The following is a 12535-nucleotide window of genomic DNA, read 5'->3' as shown; positions in this document are numbered from 1 at the left end:
GGAAAAAGGGAGCCTACTAAGTAGGTTGGAGAAGAGCTGTGTTCCAGAAAGTGGATGTAGGGAAGGTAAACGTTATAGATTTAAACTAAATTTCAGGTGGCCTTGAGTGCCAGACTGTGGATTTTGGACTTTATTGTGAGAACTTTGGGGAGCTTACATGATGGAAATCAATCTGGGGTTGTGAAGAGTTGAAGGCATGAGGTGAGGTAAGGCAGAGGGAGAGCTTGGCAGGCTGTTATAGTACAACCTAGCACAATGAATAAGGCTTCAACTATGATGCTATAAATTTTAAAGTGGATAATAAAAAGTTGTGAATCTGTTTTCTTAGAGTAATGACTCTAAGAAAACAAATTTTATTTTGTTTTCTTAGAGTCTTTGTAACCTAGAAAAAATTTCTAGGTTAATTTTAGAGGAGAATATAGGTCGCCCCTCTCCTTTCTCTGTCCTTGGCTGGATTTTTCATCTACCATGGAGAATGCTGAGAGAGATGCCATAATAAAATTGGGAAATGGGACATATCTTCCCCTGAAGCACCTTTGCCTATGAGTGTAGTCATTTGTGCCTTTCTTAAGGCTTGTGGGGACCTTCTTAATTCACGCAAGGACTGAGAACTTGAATTTGATCTCCTTCTAGTTACTAATAAGTTACAATCTTACTTTGTTCTATATGACAGATAGGACTCTGTTTATAGTACTTCTATTAGTTTTGCCAGATAGAAGAGGTCTTAATTTATTCTGAAGGGGTCTATAGCAGGAATAAGTCAAACTGTTGTTACCACAAATGCATATTTGAGAATTGGAGGCCTGTCGATGTTCAGAGAGCTTCTGATATTATGAAAGGTCCAGGAACAAGGTAAACATTTAAGGTGAGTTTAATGAAGAACTATAACAATTGTACCTAGCTTTGGCTTTATCAGGATTTGCTTTAAAATATAACATTCACAACAGAGTGAGTTCTCATGATTCATGTAGTTAGGTTCCATAAAGTCTCTGTGAATACAGAGTTAGCAAATAATGAACCATTGCTGTTGTGGAAATGCAGGATAAGTTCCTGCAAGCCTCTGGTCACAATATTTTCATTAACAGATCAATACATAACCTTGTGGTATGTGTGTGTCTATTTAAAGACATCTTATTTAAAACAGATGGTTGATTCTTGAACATTGAACTATGGCCAACAGCATTGTAACTCATGCCTGAACGAAGCTTCTCTAACACACATGTTTTCTGCATAAGGCACATCATAGCCTTCTGTGCTTAGGAACACTAGCCAGCACTTCAGCACCCCAGTGATTGGGAGCCATTTTAACCCCAAAATTGGCAAGTGTGGCACTACCCAGCAGAAAGGACACCTATTTCCAGTACGGGAACTGGAATAAGAAGGTGGAGCACCAACTTGTTCCACCTTGGCTGGGAACACGTGCATCGAGTGACTCGAAGTTTTTGCCACTCTGCACATTTTCCTAAATGATCACAGAAGCTCCACAAATATTGATTTTGGGGTTACAAATAAATTGTAGCAAGTAGGTAAATTTGTAAACATAGAATCCATGAATAATGAAGATCGATTATATGTGATTAATGAATGACATTATTTTTATAACCAAAGTTCAGTTTGGTTAATTATGTGCTAACCCATGCTTAGTTAAACCCTGTCTGGGGAAAATCCTTGATCCCACACAGTTCTTCTCTGATTTGTAGGGAGAAAGCATAGGGAGGTAGCAACAACTGGACCAGGTACTTGCCTTGCAAATCGAAACCCTGCATGACAGTGAAGACACTTTCACTAGCCCAGGTGTGAAAAACACCACTTGAGTGATGACTAACCCATATGCTCACCCTAACTAGTGAGAACTCACAACAGACTTAATCTCTTTTTGCCTCTTGCGCATCACTTACAACAGTTAGAGCATGTGAAGCACAGAGGGTTTTAATCTTGGGACAGGACTTCCACCCTAGGAGAATAAAAAACACAAGGAATTGCCAAAGCTAGACTTGCGTGTCTCCCAAGACAGGAGCATCAATCAAACAGCAATGGAGGCTGCTGTTTGGTGCAGCCAGGGAGTTAAACCCAGGCACAGAAAGACCAGGAAGTGTAATCTGGGTCCTGCTTACAAGCCTCGGTGAATTAAATTCATAGGTGAAATCCAGAGAGGTAGAAAGAATGATTCAGCTGGTTAATTGTAAAGTTTGATTCAAATTTGAAAGCTATCCAAGCTGCCCCCTCTTGAACAGTGAGAACAGTGGGGTCATTTCAAACTTTGGAAGCAATCGCCAAACAAGGAACTGAGTCCCCAAAGCCCTTAGGTCCAAAATGTCCTGGTGCTAGCTCATTGTCCTGTCCAACACCATGGAGAGACTTCAAGGTCTCACCTCAGACCTCCTGCACTCCACTGGCACCCAGGGGCCTTATAGCAGTGGTGACTCCTCCCCACGCTTCCCAACTCAGACCTGTCCTTCATTGCAGGCCCCGTGCTTTCAAACCATCTGTGAGTCAGGCTTGTCACTGCTGTGTCCCTGCAGGGAAAGCCCAGACTCCTTTGGCTTTACCCTGGTCCTCTTCCATGATGCCCTAAATCTTGATTAAAGTGCAGTCGTAGGTACTATCATTAGAAGTTCTGGGGATTGTCATAAGAATGGTGAAAACACAGTAAGCTTTGGCACTTTTGAAGGCTTATCTGCAAAATTCAGTTCTGTGCAACACTTTATTTCTGGATGATGCTAAAGTAAACAAGACCTAATCATTCTGAATGAATTGCTTGGTTCACAGCCTTCCTGGTTCATGCATATTTCTATTCTAGGTAGAAAGAATGATAGTAAAATTTCTCAAATGAGAGAACTAGCATGAAGGAGCATGGCAGGGTCTCTTGGTTAGTGCCCCAATAGCCAGGTCCCACCCCGTTCTTCCAGGATGGTTCTGCTGAGGCCACCATCTCAGAAAATATCAAATTTCTGGTCTCCCTTGCAGCGAGGAGTGGGCATGTGACTGACATATAGCTAATGAGATTCAAGGGAAAGTCAGTGGGGAAGATTCTGGAAGAAGGTTTCCTCCTGGATTTAAAAAAAAAATTGAACAATACAGAGACGTATCAGGAAAGTTCTCTGACAGCCACGTGACTCTGGCCCTCTCCCCTCCTGCCTTTGCACTGAGTTGTGGTTAAGTCCGCTATAGCCCAATTGCTGTCACAAAGAGACCTACTACTCATGCACCAAAAATGGCAGGTGGGAGAGAGAAGTCCTGATCCTTGATGACACATTGAGTCCTTGAGCCAACCGTGGCACTGCCTTTATTCAGATTTCTTGTTATGTGAAAGAATTAAAACTCCTAAAGAGTTATTCTGGATATTCTGATATGTGTATCTGTAAACTTCCCAACAGATCAGGGGAGGAAGGGACTTCCTTTTAAGGTTTGTGTTCTGGGTTTGATCCTCGGAGCACATTTGAAAAGTAAAGAAACCGATGGGCAAAGTTGCAGAAAAACTCATGTATGTAGACTGGTAGAGCAAGTTGTTAATGAGGCCAGGGCTGGGGTTGATTTTTTTTTAAGATTTTATTTATTTATTTGAGAGAGAAAGCATGCACAAGCAGTGGGGAGAGGGAGAAGCAGGTTCCTCGCTGAGCTGAGAGCCCGACGTAGGGCTCTATCCCAGGATTTTGGGATCATGACCTGAAGTGAAGGCAGACACTTAACTGACTGAGCCACCCAGGTGCCCCTGGGGTTGATTTTTTTGGGCAGTTTGGTTGGTGTTTTCATTTCATGGTCACCAGCTGAACCCTTGATGCTCTCAACAGCAACAAGAGCACCACCACCACCACAATGGTGATAGCTAACACTTTACTGAGTGCTTACACTGGGTACTGATACTGTTCTAGGACCTTTACACTTAAGAACTAATTCTGCTGGGAACCTATCAGGTCTCCAAGGTGGCCCTCGATGGTCCCCAGCTCCCAGTGTTCACACCTTCGGGGCCTCACTCCTCACACTGTACCAGGGTTGCTTTGTGTGGCCAATGGTATCAGGAAGAGGGGCTGGTGTGTCACTGCTGAGATTAGATGATGAAAGACAGCCTTCCTTCTTGGAGAAGAACTGAGGACTCCACCCAGACTGCTGCTTGGTATTTTTGTGGACGTGTATTATTTGATCACTTGGGTGGGGTGGTCCCCAGTGTGGAAGAAGTGGTATAAATCCATCATCATCTCTATGAGAAGAATAAGCTCCCGTGCCCACGGTGGGTCAGCAGAATCACCTTTCTACATCAAGGACACTGTGTACAAAGGACTCAGCCCACTTAGAGTCATTCTTTTATTAAATCGGTGACTTCAAAGGCTAGTGCAGATCCAAAGCCTGAGCTCAGTAGCTCTCTCACTCTGATATTTAGTGCCTGTCAAGGATTTGGACTTGTGTAGAGGACAAAGAAAATTTGTTAAAAATAGGGGTTACACTTTGGGAGGGATTTATTTTGTCACAGGTTGGTTCCTGCTCCAAGCAGTGGGTTAACTTAGAGTTCATATGCTTTTCAAATTTGTATTAATTAATTCCCCCTCCCAATGACCTCTGAATGTGTTAGAATGAGAGCTCCTGGCAGGTCGAGGTCTTGGAGGAGATGTCAGACATTTGGAGAAATCATAGAATATTCATTCCAGAGACAATGTACGCAGAGGCTCCCAATTACTGAATAGAAGTGTGGCACAAAATTAAAAATCCCCTTTGTAATAATAAAAATTGTATCATTTTACAGTCTAGCTCTTTTAATTTTTCAGAATACCTCTGCATACATTCTTTCCACTCTTACATTGTTTCTTTCCACTCCACTCTTACTCTGTTACAGCTGAGGAAAAGTGACTTAGAGAGGTCAATTGATTTGTTAAGGTCATCCAACAATTACAGCTTGTTTATTTGGTGCTTACTTGCCTATTTACTATTCTAAGCACTTTACAGATACCAACTCATTTAATCCTAACAACAACCCTGTGAGGTAGTTTTTGTTGTTAGCCCCATTTTTATGAATAAGGAAGTAAGGCCCAGAGGGGTTAATTAACTTGTCTAAGATCACATAGCTAGAAAGAAACCGAGTCAGGATCTGGACTCCTTTTGTCTGACCCATGAGGGCTGCCTACCTCCAAATCTTTACCCGCTACCAGGCCATGCAGTTAATCATTGAGCTTTACTGTATTAACTAGCAATATAGGCTGGAATCTGAACCCAGCTTCACATTTGAAACTCTAATATTGATTTCTTTGCTCAAGATGGTAGCCATCTTGTTATAGAACCAAATATATAATTACATATCAGATGTCCACCGTTCTAGAAAACTGTTAACTTGTAAACATGGCCTATCTTTTCTAACATGCTAGGTTGCCTGCCATGTTTGGTGGAAAGACCTTCAAATGATAGCATTGGGAACCATCCCATAAACCTTGAGAAATCTATCAGTCTGTTACTTCTGATCCCCGAGTATCCCACATGGACCACAGGGCAGCTCTGAAGGTGCCAAATCATATCTGCACATGGGTGCCTGTCCTTCCCCCAGTCTACCTTAAACCTAAATGGAAATCTGGCAGATGTCTTCCTGGGTTGCTTTTCCCAGGCCCAACCTGGATTTAGCTCTCAAGGTCTTATTTCTCTGAGAGTGAGACCTGAGATCTGGGGCCAGCCCCTTATTGCCTTCGGTATTTGTTACCATTGTGCATGAGCCGACTATTTCCGCGTGACTTACAGGAGGCAGCGTGGTGCAGGGGACGTAGTGTGGGCTGAGGGTCAGGTCAGCTGGTCAGGGTTTTTCTCTCTCCTTTACAGTTTTCTCTCTTAAAGGCTCTCCTCCTCTTCCTTGACCTTATGCATATGCAGAGGAGGCAGCATCTAAAATGGCTTGTACCTGTTTCTCCCACCAGACATCAAAGATTGGGCTGAGTTACCCTCTGTGACTCCTGACACCAAAGACACCAGCAGTTTTGACATCCTGGAGGGAGGGAGGGTGGTGTGGGGCCAGTGGCTGGAAAATGTTTACATTTGTACAGAAAGAATCAGACTACCTTCTACCTTGCACACATAGTACCTGAGCGCTTACTTTTCCTGTACTTATTTGCTTAGTAGGGAGAAAACTGGACCATGAGCAAATGTCCATTTCAAGAACTTTCTCATATACTGTTACACTGACAACAGTTCTGTCAGCTAGTTCTATTATTATCCTAAAAGATCTTACGAGGTTACACTACATCAAAAACTAATGATGTAATGTATGGTGATTAACATAATAAAATAAAAAAAAAGATTTTATGAGGTTTTAGGACTTGTCCAAAGGGTGACACAAGGATTCAAATCCAGAGCTTTTTACCTTAACTCCAATGCTCTTTTCATTATGCCACACTGCTCTGCCCATTACCATCCTCTTTCAAGAACTTTTTTTTTTTTTTTTTAAGATTTTATTTACTTATTTTTGTGAGAGAGAGCTCGAGCAGATGAGCGGGAATGAGGGGGGAGGGGCAGAGGGAGAAGCAGGTTCTCTGCTCAGCAGAGAGCCCGACATGGGGCTTGATCCCAGAACCCTGGGATCATGACCTGAGCAGAAGGCAGACACTTAACTGACTGAGCCACCCAGGCACCCCTCTTTCAAGAACTTTTTAGAACTTTGTAAGGAAGATCTTATAGAATATCCAACCACTAACTTTGAGTCACCCAATAATTTAGAACTGACTAATAATAATAACATCAGCTAATAGTTACTGAATGCTTACTATGTGTCAGGCACTGTGTTATGTGCATCAAATCTCATTTAGGTCTTAAAACCAAAACCCTGTAAAGCTTTGCTCCTCAAAATGTGGTCCGCAGACCAGCAGCATGGGCATTACTAGGAACCTGTGAGAAATGCAGCCTTCAGACCCTGCTCCAGATCCCCTGAATCAGAGCCTGCATTTTACTAGGATCCTAGGCAATTTGTGTGATTATGGATGTCTGAGATGTTCTGCTCTGAGGAACTGCCCTTGCCCATTTTATGGGGGAGAAAAATAAGGCTTGGAGAGATTTCAGTAACTTAGATGTCCATTTAGCCAGTGCATTCAAACCAGGATGCCTGCCTCCAAAGCCTTGCATATTACAGATGACTACTTTCCATATTTGAGCCTCAGCCTGTATGCCTGTCACATGGGGATAAAGGTGCCTAAGGGTTTGGGTGTCATTGCATGAAATGCAAGATAATCGTGCAAAGCAGAGCAGGCTGAGCATCTTGCCCATAGCTAAAAGACAGCTTGGGTTATTTTCCGTAAAATGGTGTTAATAATGCCCACTTGGCAGCATTCTGAGACTCTCCACCATAATGCTTGCCAAGAACTTAGCCAGGGTTCAAGAAATGGTGATTATATTTTATGTGTATAATGATGAAAACTCATGGTTGAGGACTAACAAGTGTTTCTTCACAAATTTCCAGGCAAAGTGTGATTTCTCCTTGTTTAGAAGGACAAGGACTCCCTTTTCATGGCAACCCCCACCCCCCATTCCTGTAGCAAGAAACCTAAAAGTGAGATAAGCAGGAACAGAACATTTTATCTACCCAGAGGCCTTGGGCTTTTCCTGTACTTATTTGCTTAGTAGGGAGAAAACTGGACCATGAGCAAATGTCCATTTCTGTATTTTCTAGCAATATCTCCCTGCTATGGGTATGATTCTAAAAGTATTTCAGCCTTGTGAATGAATGCCACTTTTTTTTGTATCAATGCATCACAGGGCCCCTTTCTTTTCTCACCAGGGGAGACATCATGGGTCTTTCTGGAGTAGCTCATGCCAAGAGGTCACACAGGGACTTGGCGTCCAGAGATCTGGTCATTTGGAACTTTGCTGGTGTCATAGATGTGGTCCGACCTCCAGCTGATGGGCTCCTGGTCCGTCATCCCACTGTTTGCACCCTTCCCCCTCTGCTCTTGGGTTGCTGGGGGAGCATCTCTTTTGGGGAGTGACCAGTGCCATTCTTTTCACTGACTGCCTTGCACTGTGTTGCTTCTAAGTCTAGGCTTCTGTTCCCATGGTTCCCATTTCTACAAGGAGGTACAGGGCGGTGGCTAATGCACCCCAGTGTCTGGTGACAGACTGCCTGCATTCAGATCCTGGATCTGCAAGTTACTTCACCTTTTTTGTGCCTCATTTCCTTTGCCGACAGGGAATAGTAAAAGTACCTACCTGCTTCTTTGTGGGAAGGGAATTCCCTTCCCTTGTGGGTTGTGGGAATTTAGACAAATTTAGAACAGTGCTTAATGTATAGTAAGTATTCAGTAATGGCTCTTGTTATCTTTTTTGTTTTTCCCAGGAAATCTGTGACCAGGACATTTTTGTTTCCCACTTAGCCGATGAACACATTGGGGTCACCCAAGTACAGATTCATAATCCCTTGTACCAAAAAGCATTGAAATAAGAGATTTTTTTTTAAAATAATTCATTTAGTAAAACCTGACCAGAACTGACATGATAGTATCTATGATCTTTATTTATCTCACCTAGTGTAAATATTCATGTTTCACTGAAAGAGTAATGTGTTAGATTTTGGGTGTGGCTATGTACCCTGCTGGGAGTTGATGAAACTTTGAGACTCAGATTGCTTGCCTGAAAAACACAGTTAGTGATATCCTTGTTATGGGGTTGCTAGGGGATTAGATAAAGGAATGCATATATATTGAGAAGACTGGCCATCCTGTTCTTCTCTCAGATGGAGACTAACTAGAGCCGAGACTTCTGGGACGAATATAATAGGGCCCCCAGAATGAGCTATTTAAGGAGCCTCTTGAGAAAATGATTGAAATGTAGGCCCAGTTCTTGATGTGTAGGTTCTGGGGCAAGCAGGAAAAGAGCCAAACTCTACCCTCCACCAATGCCTTACTGGGTCAAAGGGGGTCAGAGGGGCTTTACTGCTAATTATGAGGCAGCAAGGGCAGATGTCCACTCTGAGCTGGGTTTAGATGCTACTGCCCATCACCCCAGCCCTGACCCCACAATCACGGACTGCATGTGCCTGTTCTCACAAACTGCCCAGGCTCTGCCGTGGCCTCCTGTCTCTTCTGCCCTCCAGGCACTGGGCACACAGGTTGTCCTTCCATTTCATGAACTCTGAGTTCACTCCTGGCTCTGTGACTTGACATTTGTGGACCCCTCTGCCTGGAACATTCCTCTCCCAGATCTTCCTACAGCGGGCTCATCATCTAAGTCCTAGGTCTATTGTCACCTCCTCAGAGAGAGGACCTGGCCACCCCACCTAGCTAAATGACAGCTTGCTTCTCATCATTCTCTATCTTACAATCCTGGTTTTCTCCCTTTTTTCTACTGAGCACGTACCCATTATCTCATGTTATCTGATCTATTGGTTCATCTTCTTATTGTCTTTCTTACTGCATACGAATACAAGTTCTTAAGTGTGGGGGCTTTGCCAGTCTTGTTCATTATTGTGTCCGCAGGCTCTAGAACTGTGCCTGGCACATACATTTATTGACAAATAAATGAATCAATGAATGGGAAACTGTAAGGGAAATCCAGCCTGGAAGACCCTGTGTCTACTTTATACAATGGCATCAGGAGGCATCAGATTTTATCCCCTCTTCCAGACTGTTTTGAGGAGCATGGAAATCCTGCTGGTATCATGGAAAGCAAATCTGAGGCGACTCCAGCCTGAATGATTGAGGCTCAAGGAAAAATATGAGGCAGAACACAATATCCTGTAGAGCAGTTTCTCATAGTGGCAGTTGGGGTTAGAGTATGGAATGAGCCTGGGATTTGGGGTGGTGAATTTGTGGGGATTCAACTATACTTATAAAATGTTATTCCCTTTTAAGAAAAAGAATCTCAAGCAAATATAGCAAAGTGTTAAGATTTGATAAACCTGGGTAGAGGATGCATGAGTATTTGGTATACGATTCTTGATAGTTTTATCATTGTTTGAAATATTTTTTAATAAAACTTAAAAAACAGATATTTCTATTAGGTAAGATCCAGGAAGATAGATTCCTCTCTGTGGATAGGGGTGGTTTTACTGAGAGGTGGATGGAATTCATAGATGGAAGCTTACAAAAAAGAAGTGATTGGGAGAGAGGGAATCCGAACCCTCAGGGTAGGGCAACCAGGTTAGGATCCTCTTGTGAGGGGCTGATTTCCTTGGGGACTTTTCCTCTAGACTCTAGGCATAGTTGGCGAGAATTAACCTCTCCCTCTCCCCATGTTTTAGTTACCTTTAAAAATTTGTTCTAACCCTTTAATGAAGAAATTCATGTAGTACAGTCTGTTATGGCATTCTGGAGAGATGAAAGATGGGGTAGTAAAGAGAAAAGGGAATCTTGTTCCCCTTCTCCCTCGCATCTTGAAGAGGAAGCTTCATTCTTTTTTTTTTTTCTTTCTCATTAAACTTTTGTTTTAATGGGTCTCAAAATTCTGTGACAGATTTTTGGTCAAGTTGTTTCCATTAAAAAGTACTGGTTTTAAAAACTAATAACTTAAAACTGCCACACACACACACACACACACAAAAAACAAATGGTCCACAAAACATTCTCCTTTCCTTCTGAAGGTTTTACGATGCATTGTTATCATTAACCAGTCTTTTACTATTAAATGGCCAATTGACACAAACAGTTCTAAGACGGTTCTTCCACCACTGATTAAGACTGGGGTGGCAGGTATTGGGGATAATATTCATTTAGCCTTCTGAGCTTTCTGGGCAGACTTGGTGACCTTGCCAGCTCCAGCTGCTTTCTTGTCCACTGCTTTGATGACACCCACAGCAACCGTCTGTCTCATGTCACGAACAGCAAAACGGCCCAGAGGAGGATAGTCAGAGAAGCTCTCAACACACATAGGCTTTCCAGGAACCATATCAACAATGGCAGCATCACCAGATTTCAAGAACTTGGGACCATCTTACAGCTTTTTTCCAGAACGACGATCTATCTTCTCCTTCAGCTCAGCAAACTTGCAAGCAATGTGCACTGTGTGACAGTCCAGCACAGGTGCATATCCAGCACTGATTTGGCCTGGATGGTTCAGGATAATCACCTGAGCCGTGAAGCCAGCTGCTTCCATTGGTGGGTCATTTTTGCTGTCACCAGCCACATTGTCATGACGAACATCTTTGACAGATACATTCTTCACATTGAAGCCCACATTGTCCCCAGGAAGAGCCTCACTCAAAGCTTCATGGTGCATTTCAACAGACTTTACTTCAATTGTAACATTGACTGGAGCAAAGGGGACCCCATGCCAGGTTTAAGAACACCAGTCTCGACTCGGCCCACAGGGACAGTACCAATACCACCAATTTTGTAGACGTCCTGGAGAGGCAGACACAAGGGCTTGTCGGTTGGACGAGTTGGTGGCAGAATGCAGTCTAGAGCTTCAAGCAGTGTGGTTCCACTGGCATTCCCATCTTTACGGGTGACTTTCCATCCCTTGAACCAAGGCATGTTAGCACTTGGCTCCAGCATGTTGTCACCGTTCCAATCAGAAATTGGCACAAATGCTACTGTGTCGGGGTTGTAGCCAATTTTCTTAATGTAGGTGCTGACTTCCTTAACGATTTCCTCATATTTCTTCTGGCTGTAGGGTGGCTCAGTGGAATCCATCTTGTTAACACCAACAATTAGTTGTTTTACACCCAGTGTGTAAGCAAGAAGGGCATGCTCACGGGTCTGCCCATTCTTGGAGATACCGGCTTCAAATTCACTGACACCAGCAGCAACAATCAGGACAGCACAGTCAGCCTGAGATGTGCCTGTAATCATGTTTTTGATAAAGTCTCTGTGTCCTGGGGCATCAATGATGGTCACATAATACTTGCTGGTCTCGAATTTCCACAGGGAGATATCAATGGTGATACCACTTTCATGTTCAGCTTTCAGTTTATCCAAGACCCAGGCATACTTGAAGGAGCCCTTTCCCATCTCAGCAGCCTCCTTCTCAAATTTTTTGATAGTTCTTTTGTCGATCCCACCACATTTGTAGATCAGATGACCAGTAGTGGTAGACTTGCCCGAATCTGCGTGTCCAATGACGACGATGTTGATGTGAGTCTTTTCCTTTCCCATTTTGGTTTAGGTTGAGCAGTGGTTTTCATGACATCTGTGTTCTGGCAGCAAACCTGTTGCCGAGGAAGCTTCATTCTATTGGGTAGATGCATTTGGGATTCCCACATGTGGCCTTTGGGACTGTGAGCAATTGCCCAGCGGGAGCTGGGAGGGATGGGGTATGAATCCTTGATGCTGAAGGCTGCTCCTGAGTGAACGCTTAGAGCTGTATAAAGCTGGATGCTTGTCCTTGTATGTTAGTGAGACCTAGAATGTGACCAGTAAAGGGAAGTGGGCACCTGAGTTGTATATGAATAATAGAATGTCAAACAGAATGCGAAATTCTTGGAATTTGGGTAAAGCCCAAATCTAGAATAGGATCTAAGTACCCTTACATTCTAAAGACACATCTAAGTAAAAGACACATCTAAGCCAGTCTTACGAAGAAATGACAAATGTGATCCAGCAAGTAACATCCTGCTTCACCTATTTTTGCTTATAAAAAA

General features: G+C 43.2%; 1 pseudogene; it reads right to left on the bottom strand.

The window, feature by feature from the left end:
* Positions 1-10559: 10559 nt before the first annotated feature.
* LOC116631328 lies at positions 10560-12089 on the bottom strand (annotated as a pseudogene).
* Positions 12090-12535: the final 446 nt, after the last annotated feature.

The sequence above is a fragment of the Phoca vitulina genome, unplaced genomic scaffold (genome assembly GCF_004348235.1).
Source record: "Phoca vitulina isolate PV1807 unplaced genomic scaffold, GSC_HSeal_1.0 scaffold5, whole genome shotgun sequence".
In the NCBI taxonomy this organism is placed as follows: domain Eukaryota; kingdom Metazoa; phylum Chordata; class Mammalia; order Carnivora; family Phocidae; genus Phoca; species Phoca vitulina.
Note: the sequence above shows the minus strand (reverse complement) of the source record. Positions and strands in the feature narration are given on the sequence as shown.